The sequence below is a fragment of the Aethalodelphis obliquidens genome, unplaced genomic scaffold, assembly GCF_003676395.1.
Source record: "Aethalodelphis obliquidens isolate GAN/ISIS:26980383/991018 unplaced genomic scaffold, ASM367639v1 scaffold52, whole genome shotgun sequence".
Lineage (NCBI taxonomy): Eukaryota > Metazoa > Chordata > Mammalia > Artiodactyla > Delphinidae > Aethalodelphis > Aethalodelphis obliquidens.
This window is the reverse complement of record NW_020837996.1, coordinates 15,177,753-15,188,626: the sequence shown is the minus strand read 5'-3', so window position 1 is coordinate 15,188,626 and position 10,874 is coordinate 15,177,753. Positions and strand designations below refer to the sequence as shown.

The following is a 10,874-nucleotide window of genomic DNA, read 5'->3' as shown; positions in this document are numbered from 1 at the left end:
TATGTGAACAAAGTAGGTTGCATTGCATGTTGGTGGTATGATCCTGTGTGTGTGTGTGTGTGTGTGTGTGTGTGTGAGTGTGTGTGTGAGAGAGAGAGAGAGAGAGAGAGCGAGAGCGCGTGAGCGAGCAAGCGCATGCGCTTTTTACAGTGGGCGTCCCTGAGGAGTATAGCTAGGAGGTGATGGGACCTTTTCACAGTTTGACTTTTTGTTGTTGCTGTTGTTGTTATATGATACACAGACTATTAAATATGTATCAAAATATGTACCAAGTTGGGGGGGGTTCTTTCTGTAAAAATGCTTTCATTTCCCCCTGCAAATCATCAACGGTTACTGAACAGAAAATTTTAAATGAATTTGACATGAAATAGTTCCACTAATTCATTTACAATGGTAGCACCACTACAGATGAGCCCTTTTGTGACCCTCCGTAAATATATACATATGTAAAATAAGACAAAACATTGAAAAAATGTGCTCATAAAAGCATCTTCAAAATTTTAAAAAATTGATCTGAAACATAAAATCTAAGTGAAAATAGCATGTTAGTTATGCAAAAAAACTTCAAGGTTAGCCTTGGCCCCCGCTTTTCCACTGAGATTGCAGCCCCAGGGTGAGTCTTATATGAAAAGTGTGGGCCCACCATTGTTCACCAATGCCAAGTAGGCAAGTAGTAGGTGTTTAAGAACATAGGCTTTGGAATTAGAGACCTGGATTCCAGCACCTGCTCTAAAAATTACCTAACTTCTCTATGCCTCAGTTCCAACATCTGTAAAGTGTGATTAATAATAGTACCTGGTCTTAGGTTTGTTGTGAAGATTAAATGAGGTACGATGCAATGCACTTAGCACAGCATCTGGCTGAGTGATTAATAAAGCACTGCTCTTACTCATTTATTCATTTACCCTGCTTGTCCCAGGTAACTCACTAGGGGACATCGAAGATGGCAAGAGGAATGAAAGAAGTCAGGGAATTCACGTGAGGAACGAGGATTAGGGATCCTAATCGTCCTCATGCTGTGAAACCACATGACTACAGTTGGGCCATTACTTTGGCTCTGAGCATCCAGGTAGCCAGGATGAGGAAGAAGAACCTGTACTTGCACCACCTCTGCCCCAGAGGACTGACTACCTATTCTGATGAGGCCACTTCACCCTCTGAGGAAAGTAGTTCTCATACTTTATCTACAGATAAGAAAAAAATTCAGGTTTGGGGGACCCACCCTCAGAGATGGTGACTCAGTAGATCTGGAGTGGGGTGCAGGAATTTGCATTTTAACAAGTTTGCAGGTGATTCTGACATGGGGACTGTGGTCCACACTTTGAGACATGTTACACAACCCTTGTGCTGTAGTGCCTGGAGATACATCCCATGCATTACTCATCTCTGGATACCCCACAAGGCCAGCCAGCACTCTGGTGATGTTAGCCAAATGCCCGTGTCCTGATTTCACAGAAGAGGTTTATCGCCCTGTCCCACTTCACCATTCAGACACTGACCCCAGGCAAACTGAACCAAAGCTCATGATCTCCCTGTGGCTTTTCCTGTGGGAAAGGAAGCTCTGCTGACAAACAGCAGGAGTGCTGAGCTGTAAGATAGAGAGGATCCCCCTAGAAACTGAAAATAACTTGAAGAATTTTTTGACCACAAACCTTTTTTTTCCTAGAAGAATGCTCCGAACTTCTAAAGTTTCAAATAAAGGGGAAGCCACATGTACTCTTTAAAATTGAAATATTTTTAGAAAATTACACAAGCAATACATGTATGCATGCTATTGTAAAAACTTCAAACCATACAAATAAAGGTAGAATAAAAAGTTGAGGCCCTGATTCACATGGCTCCCAGAGGTCACCAGTGCCAACACTTTGGTGTATATTACTCCAGAGTCTACTCTTGGTTCTTTTCTATGCCTTTCTTTCCTCTTCCTCCCTACCTCCCTCCCTCCCTTCCTTCCTTATCTAAATGGGATCATACTGTACATATTCTTCCGCAAATTGCTCTTTCCTTTTGACAGTCTGTTTTGTGTCCGGCGGCCTCCTATGTGTTCCTACAGGTCATCTAGAATATTCTATCACTTCAGGCTTTGTTCCCCAGGCAGCTTCTCTCAGGCTCCTAAAATGGCTCTTCAATTCCAGGCATTAATCCACACAGGACAGCATCTGGGATAATAAAAGACTGTCTTTTCTGGCGTGTCTCTCTTAGGAGCAAAGAATTTGTCCCAGAAGCTCCCATGGCCTTCTCCTTGTCTGCTTGTTCCCCTTGAGTCAATCATTGAGAAAGAGGATGGGCGTACAATGAAAGTGTTAGCCAAGTCAGGTTTGCCCCTGAGCTGTTAAAGGATCCAGATCCCACAGGAGTGGATACTCCAGTGAGGTGGAAATGGCAGTGCAGCAAGAGTCAAATGTGTCTCATAGGTAAGCCCGACTGGTTAGTGCTGCCAATGAAGTGAAGAAATATGGCCATTTTGTGGCTCATGAGGACCAAGTCTTCTTCCCCCAAATGGTCAGCTGCTTTTGAAGGGACACTTGGAGTTTAAAGGCATTGGCAGTGATTCCCACCTGCCATCTCAGAAATGTGTGCTCTTGCAGAAAAAAGACTGGAAGATTTTATAGACAAAAATTTAACCATATATTTATATATCTGAGTGGTAACAACTGTATGTGATTTTTGTCTTCTTCTTTGTGATTTCCTAAATATGCCAATATGTCCACAATGAACTTGTATTACTTTTCTAGTTGGAAAAAAGAAAGAGATGAATAAAATATACAAAAAAGGCAGAATGTTTACTGGTTAGGAATTTGCCTTCTACTGCCAGACAGACCTGGGTTAGAACATGATCCGTATGTCAAATATAATTGAATGTGCTCCTGGATTATAACCTTCTCCTGGGATGAAATTTGCCAAGTCACTGTGAAGTGCTATGCTTTATGGGTAGTGATGGAGAGGCATCTGTCCTAGGTATGCTGCTTCCTAGAGGCAGAAGACTGCCTGAAGTAATCTCATTCAATTATTTCAAGTGTCCTTCAAATGCCTATTTTTTGTTTTAGTGCTTTGTAAAAGATCCCTAAAGTCAGCTTCCTTTTTACAGAGACTAAGATGTCTTCACCAGCCACCTCCCCTTCAGCAGTGACTCTGATCACATTTCTATAGTGTCATCCTTCTCTCCCTGGCCTGCGCTTTGAAGGCAGCAGGTGTCAGATGTAGTCACTTCTGAAGTTCATCATCCAAGTGGGCATCTTTGACCTGCTCTACTGGACTGACTGCAAAGTAAGTCAAATATTCCACTCTGAAATTGATTTTTCAATTTGAATATGGAAATCTTTTTCTCTTCCTCTCTAAGTGCAATCTTATGTTAATCCCAGTGAAAGGAATGGGTGTGTGGACAACTGGAAGGAAGTGGGTGTGTCCTGGGCTGTAGAATTGCTGAGGTGTTTAAATGCTTATGCTAGAAAAGTGTGGGGACAGTTGGTCTGCTCTTGCAGTTATCAGAGACAGGTAGAACAAGGCAAAATGGGACAAAGGTGGAAAGGGCAGGCATCTGGGGCAAAGCCCTACCATCTACTGTCTGATGGTCCCTTTCTACATCAACTCAAGCCAAAAGACAATTATTGCATATCAGCTGGCCACCCCTGCATTTGTAGGATGAATTCTTAAACCACCATTTAATAAAGCATATTCCTGTTGCTACTCATCCTGGTGCACACAGAATCCTCTAACCAAGAAGTAACATGACTAAAAATCAGGGCCTGTGATTTGGTGCATCTTCCATTGTGACTGTTGATTTGAAATTCCCATTTGAGGCTACATTCATTTCTCTATTCATAGGAATTTATATTCTTCTAGGCTGTTATTATATCTTGCTCTGGAAGTCTGCTCAGGAAGGTAACTATTGACCCTAGTCTCTTGCCCTGTCATTTTCTCGCCAATGTTTGGGTTTAAAAATTCTATTTATCTATCTTTATTTTTGATGGTACTTTAAAAAAATAACTCATGCTTCTGGTTTAAAAAAATCAAATAGTACAAAGATTATTAAATGTGTTTACTTTCTTGAGGTGCCTCCTGGACTCCCCAGTGTGAAATTGTTTATACCACAGCCAAGTGAGGCTGTGCTAAACTTACCCTTCACATTTGGGGATAGTCTCTTAGTCATTGTACTTGACTATGTAACAAACAAATAGACAGAAACTTAATTTTATTTATTTTTTTTTTTACCAGGTGAAACATGTTCTTTTAGGCCTTGGGAGATAGAATTGTAAGACTTGGGCACTGCCACCAACAGGTTATGCTCATGTTGGGTAGACTTGATAAGGCATGAAAGTTATATGATGCCAAGACAAAAATGTGGCAAGGCACTGAGTGGGTGATTAGTAACCAAATGAATTTATGCGTAAGGCATTATCATGTTTGTGGTGTAAGCACCAGTGGTGATGAAACACCACTCTGTAGGCATTGAGAGGCCAGAGAAATTTAGCAAATAGGAAAAACAGCATCCTCAAGTATAGCAAGAAGCAGCACAGCAAACAGACCCTAGAGTCGAACAGTCTTGTGTTTTGGCCTCAGCTCTGTTCTACTAGCTGGATGATCTTGGGCAAATTCCTTCAACTCTCTAAGCCTCTGTGTCCTCATCTGAGGAAGATGGCAATGCTCATAGTACCTACCTCAGAGGAGCTATCAGGATCGAATTATGTTTTGCGTACAAGGTGGATCAATAGATGGTAACTCTTTTTTTTTTTTTTAACATCTTTATTGGGGTATAATTGCTTTACAATGGTGTGTTAGTTTCTGCTTTATAACAAAGTGAATCAGTTATACATATACATATGTTCCCATATCTCTTCCCTCTTGTGTCTCCCTCCCTCCCACCCTCCTTATCCCACCCCTCCAGGAGGTCACAAAGCACCGAGTTGATATCCCTGTGCTATGCGGCTGCTTCCCACTAGCTATCTATTTTACATTTGGTAGTGTATATATGTCCATGCCTCTCTCTCGCTTTGTCATACCTCACCCTTCCCCCTCCCCATATCCTCAAGTCCGTTCTCCAGTAGGTCTGTGTCTTTATTCCTGTCTTACCCCTAGGTTCTTCATGACATTTTTTTCCCTTAAATTCCATATATATGTGTTAGCATACGGTATTTGTCTTTCTCTTTCTGACTTACTTCACTCTGTATGACAGACTCTAGGTCTGTCCACCTCATTACAAATAGCTCAATTTCGTTTCTTTTTATGGCTGAGTAATATTCCATTGTATATATGTGCCACATCTTCTTTATCCATTCATCTGATGATGGGCACTTAGGTTGTTTCCATCTCCGGGCTATTGTAAATAGAGCTGCAATGAACATTTTGGTACATGACTCTTTTTGAATTATGGTTTTCTCAGGGTATATGCCCAGTAGTGGGATTGCTAGGTCATATGGTAGTTCTATTTTTAGCTTTTTAAGGAACCTCTATACTGTTCTCCATAGTGGCTGTACCAATTCACATTCCCACCAGCAGTGCAGGAGTGTTCCCTTTTCTTCACACCCTCTCCAGCATTTATTGTTTCTAGATTTTTTGATGATGGCCATTCTGACTGGTGTGAGATGATATCTCATTGTAGTTTTGATTTGCATTTCTCTAATGATTAATGATGTTGAACATTCTTTCATGTGTTTGTTGGCACTCTGTATATCTTCTTTGGAGAAATGTCTATTTAGGTCTTCTGCCTATTTTTGGATTGGATTGTTTGTTTTTTCGTTATTGAGCTGCATGAGCTGCTTGTAAATTTTGGAGATTAATCCTTTGTCAGTTGCTTCATTTGCAAATATTTTCTCCCATTCTGAAGGTTGTCTTTTGGTTTTGTTTATGGTTTCCTTTGCTGTGCAAAAGCTTTTAAGTTTCATTAGGTCCCATTTGTTTATTTTTGTTTTTATTTCCATTTCTCTAGGAGGTGGGTCAAAAAGGATCTTGCTGTGATTTATGTCATAGAGTGTTCTGCCTATGTTTTCCTCTAAGAGTTTGATAGTTTCTGGCCTTACATTTAGGTCTTTAATCCATTTTGAGCTTATTTTTGTGTATGGTGTTAGGGAGTGTTCTAATCTCATACTTTCAAATGTACCTGTCCAGTTTTCCCAGCACCACTTATTGAAGAGGCTGTCCTTTCTCCACTGTACATTCCTGCCTCCTTTATCGAAGATAAGGTGACCATATGTGCGTCGGTTTATCTCTGGGCTTTCTATCCTGTTCCATTGAGCTATCTTTCTGTTTTTGTGCCAGTACCATACTGTCTTGATTACTGTAGCTTTGTAGTATAGTCTGAAATCAGGGAGCCTGATTCCTCCAGCTCTGTTTTTCGTTCTCAAGATTGCTTTGGCTATTCGGGGTCTTTTGTGTTTCCATACAAATTGTGAATTTTTTTGTTCTAGTTCTGTGAAAAATGCCAGTGGTAGTTTGATAGGGATTGCACTGAATCTGTAGATTGCTTTGGGTAGTAGAGTCATTTTCACAATGTTGATTCTTCCTATCCAAGAACATGGTATATCTCTCCATCTATTTGTGTCATTTTTAATTTCTTTCATCAGTGTCTTATAATTTTCTGCATGCAGGTCTTTTGTCTCCTTAGGTAGGTTTATTCCTAGATATTTTATTCTTTTTGTTGCAATGGTAAATGGGAGTGTTTTCTTGATTTCACTTTCAGATTTTTCATCATTAGTGTATAGGAATGCCAGAGATTTCTGTGCATTAATTTTGTATCCTGCTACTTTACCAGATTCATTGATTAGCTCTAGTAGTTTTCTGGTAGCATCTTTAGGATTCTCTATGTATAGTATCATGTCATCTGCAAACAGTGACAGCTTTACTTCTTCTTTTCCTATTTGGATTCCTTTTATTTCCTTTTCTTCTCTGATTGCTGTGGCTAAAAATTCCAAAACTATGTTGAATAAGAGTGGTGAGAGTGGGCAACCTTGTCTTGTTCCTGATCTTAGTGGAAATGCTTTCAGTTTTTCACCATTGAGGACGATGTTGGCTGTGGGTTTGTCATATATGGCCTTTATTATGTTGAGGAAAGTTCCCTCTATGCCACTTTCTGCAGGGTTTTTATCATAAATGGGTGTTGAATTTTGTCGAAAGCGTTCTCTGCATCTATGGAGATGATCATATGGTTTTTCTCCTTCAATTTGTTAATGTGGTGTATCACATCGATTGATTTGCATATATTGAAGAATCCTTACATTCCTGGAATAAACCCTGCCTGATCATGGTGTATGATCCTCTTAATGTGCTGTTGGATTCTGTTTGCTAGTATTTTGTTGAGAATTTTTGCATCTATGTTCATCAGTGATATTGGCCTGTAGTTTTCTTTCTTTGTGACATCCTTGTATGGTTTTGGTATCAGGGTGATGGTGGCCTCGTAGAATGAATTTGGGAGTGTTCCTCCCTCTGCTATATTTTGGAAGAGTTTGAGAAGGATAGGTGTTAGCTCTTCTCTAAATGTTTGATAGAATTTGCCTGTGAAGCCATCTGGTCCTGGGCTTTTGTTTGTTGGAAGATTTTTAATCACAGTTTCAATTTCAGTGCTTGTAATGGGTCTATTCATATTTTCTATTTCTTCCTGATTCAGTCTTGGCAGGTTGTGCATTTCTAAGAATATGTCCATTTCTTCCAGATTGTCCATTTTATTGGCATAGAGTTGCTTGTAGTAATCTCTCATGATCCTTTGTATTTCTGCAGTGTCAGTTGTTACTTCTCCTTTTTCATTTCTAATTCTATTGATTTGAGTCTTCTCCCTTTTTTTCTTGATGAGTCTGGCTAATGGTTTATCAATTTTGTTTATCTTCTCAAAGAACCAGCTTTTAGTTTTATTGATTTTTGCTATCTTTTCCTTCATTTCTTTTTCATTTATTTCTGATCTGACCTTTATGATTTCTTTCCTTCTGCTAACTTTGGGGCTTTTTTGTTCTTCTTTCTCTAATTGCTTTAGGTGCAAGGTTAGGTTGTTTATTCGAGATGTTTCCTGTTTCTTAAGGTAGGATTGTATTGCTATAAACTTCCCTCTTAGAACTGCTTTTGCTGCATCCCATGGGTTTTGGGTCATCGTGTCTCCATTGTCATTTGTTTCTAGGTATTTTTTGATTTCCTCTTTGATTTCTTCAGCGATCCCTTCGTTATTAAGTAGTGTATTGTTTAGCCTCCATGTGTTTGTAGTTTTTACAGATCTTTTCCTGTAATTGATATCTAGTCTCATAGCGTTGTGGTCGGAAAAGATACTTGATACAATTTCAATTTTCTTAAATTGACCAAGGCTTGATTTGTGACCCAAGATATGATCTGTGCTGGAGAATGTTCCATGAGCACTTGAGAAAAATGTGTATTCTGTTGTTTTTGGATGGAATGTCCTATAAATATCAATTAAGCCCCTCTTGTTTAATGTATCATTTAAAGCTTGTGTTTCCTTATTTATTTTCATTTTGGATGATCTGTTCATTGGTGAAAGTGGGGTGTTAAAGTCCCCTACTATGAATGTGTTACTGTCAATTTCCCCTTTTATGGCTGTTAGTATTTGCCTTATGTATTGAGGTGCTCCTATGTTGGGTGCATAAATATTTACAATTGTTATATCTTCTTCTTGGATCGATCCCTTGATCATTATGTAGTGTCCTTGTCTCTTCTAATAGTCTTTATTTTAAAGTCTATTTTGTCTGATATGAGAATTGCTACTCCAGCTTTCTTTTGGTTTCCATTTGCATGGAATATCTTTTTCCATCCCTTAACTTTCAGTCTGTATGTGTCTCTAGGTCTGAAGTAGGTCTCTTGTAGACAGCATATATATGGGTCTTATTTTTGTATCCATTCAGCCAGTCTGTGTCTTTTGGTGGGAGCATTTAATCCATTTACATTTAAGGTAATTATCGGTATGTATGTTCCTATTCCCATTTTCTTAATTGTTTTGGGTTTGTTATTGTAGGTGTTTTCCTTCTTTTGTGTTTCTTGCCTAGAGAAGTTCCTTTAGCATTTGTTGTAAAGCTGGTTTGGTGGTGCTGAACTCTCTCAGCTTTTGCTTGTCTGTAAAGGTTTTAATTTCTCCATCAAATCTGAATGAGATCCTTGCTGGGTTGAGTAATCTTGGTTGTAGATTTTTCTCCTTCATCACTTTAAATATGTCCTGCCACTCCCTTCTGGCTTGCAGAGTTTCTGCTGAAAGATCAGCTGTTAACCTTATGGGGATTCCCTTGTGTGTTATTTGTTGTTTTTCCCTTGCTGCTTTTAATATGTTTTCTTTGTATTTAATTTTTGACAGTTTGATTAATATGTGTCTTGGCGTGTTTCTCCTTGGATTTACCCTGTATGGGACTCTCTGTGCTTCCTGGACTTGATTAACTATTTCCTTTCCCATATTAGGGAAGTTTTCAACTATAATCTCTTCAAATATTTTCTCAGTCCCTTTCTTTTTCTCTTCTTCTTCTGGAACCCCTGTGATTCGAATGTTGGTGCATTTAATGTTGTCCCAGAGGCCTCTGAGACTGTCCTCAGTTCTTTTCATTCTTTTTTCTTTATTCTGCTCTGCAGTAGTTATTTCCACTATTTTATCTTCCAGGTCACTTATCCGTTCTTCTGCCTCAGTTATTCTGCTATTGATCCCTTTTAGAGTATGTTTAACTTCATTTATTGTGTTGTTCATCATTGCTTGTTTCATCTTTAGTTCTTCTATGTCCTTGTTAAATGTTTCTTGCATTTTCTCTATTCTGTTTCCAAGATTTTGGATCATCTTTACTCTCATTATTCTGAATTCTTTTTCAGGTAGACTGCCTATTTCCTCTTCATTTGTGAGGTCTGGTGGGTTTTTATCTTGCTCCTTCATCTGCTGTGTGTTTTTCTGTCTCCTCATTTTGCTTATCTTACTGTGTTTGGGGTCTCCTTTTTGCAGACTGCATGTTCGTAGTTCCCGTTGTTTTTGGTGTCTGTCCCCAGTGGCTAAAGTTGTTTCAGTGGGTTGTGTAGGCTTCCTGGTGGAGGGGACTAGTGCCTGTGTTCTGGTGGATGAGGCTGGATCTTGTCTTTCTGGTGGGCATGTCCACGTCTGGTGGTGTGTTTTGGGGTGTCTGTGGACTTACTATGATTTTAGGCAGCCTCTCTGCTAATGGGTGGGATTGTGTTCCTGTCTTGCTAGTTGTTTGGCATAGGGACCAGCACTGTAGCTTGCTGGTCGTTGAGTGAAGCTGGGTGTTGGTGTTGAGATGGAGATCCCTGGGAGATTTTCGCCATTTGATATTACGTGGAGCTGGGAGGTCTCTTGTGGACCAGTGTCCTGAAGTTGGCTCTCCCACCTCAGAGGCACAGCACTGACTCCTGGCTGTAGCACCAAGAGCCTTTCATCCACACGGCTCAGAATAAAAGGGAGAAAAAGTAGAAATAAAGAAAGAGGATAAAATAAAATAAAGTAAGATAAAATAAAGTTATTAAAATAAAAAATAATTATTAAGAAAAAAAGTTTTTAAAAAGTAGAAAAAAAAAAAAAAAGGATGGATAGAACCCTAGGATAAACGGTGAAAGCAAAGCTATACAGACAAAATCTCACACAGAAGCATACTCATACACACTCACAAAAAGAGGAAAAGGGGAAAAAATAATAAATCTTGCTCTCAAAGTCCACCTCCTCAATTTGGAATGATTTGTTGTCTATTCAGGTTTTCCACAGATGCAGGGTACATCAAGTTGATTGTGGAGATTTAATCTGCTGCTCCTGAGGCTGCTGGGAGAGATTTCCCCTTCTCTTCTTTGTTTGCATAGCTCCCGGGGCTCAGCTTTGGATTTGGCCCTGACTCTGCGTGTAGGTCTCCAGAGGGTGTCTGTTCTTCGCCGGAGGGCGTCTGTTCTTCAGACAGGACGGGGTTAAA

The 10,874-nt window shown here is 39.6% G+C and overlaps 1 protein-coding gene across 1 annotated transcript in view; it reads left to right on the top strand.

The window, feature by feature from the left end:
* ADRA1B (adrenoceptor alpha 1B) overlaps positions 1-10,874 on the top strand; it is a 617,540-nt gene that overhangs the window by 7,130 nt on the left and 599,536 nt on the right. Inside the window, exons 2-3 of the mRNA XM_027084407.1 lie at positions 920-1,069; positions 3,089-3,267. The gene's annotated coding sequence lies outside the window, so the exon portion shown is untranslated. The remainder of the gene's footprint in view (positions 1-919; positions 1,070-3,088; positions 3,268-10,874) is intronic.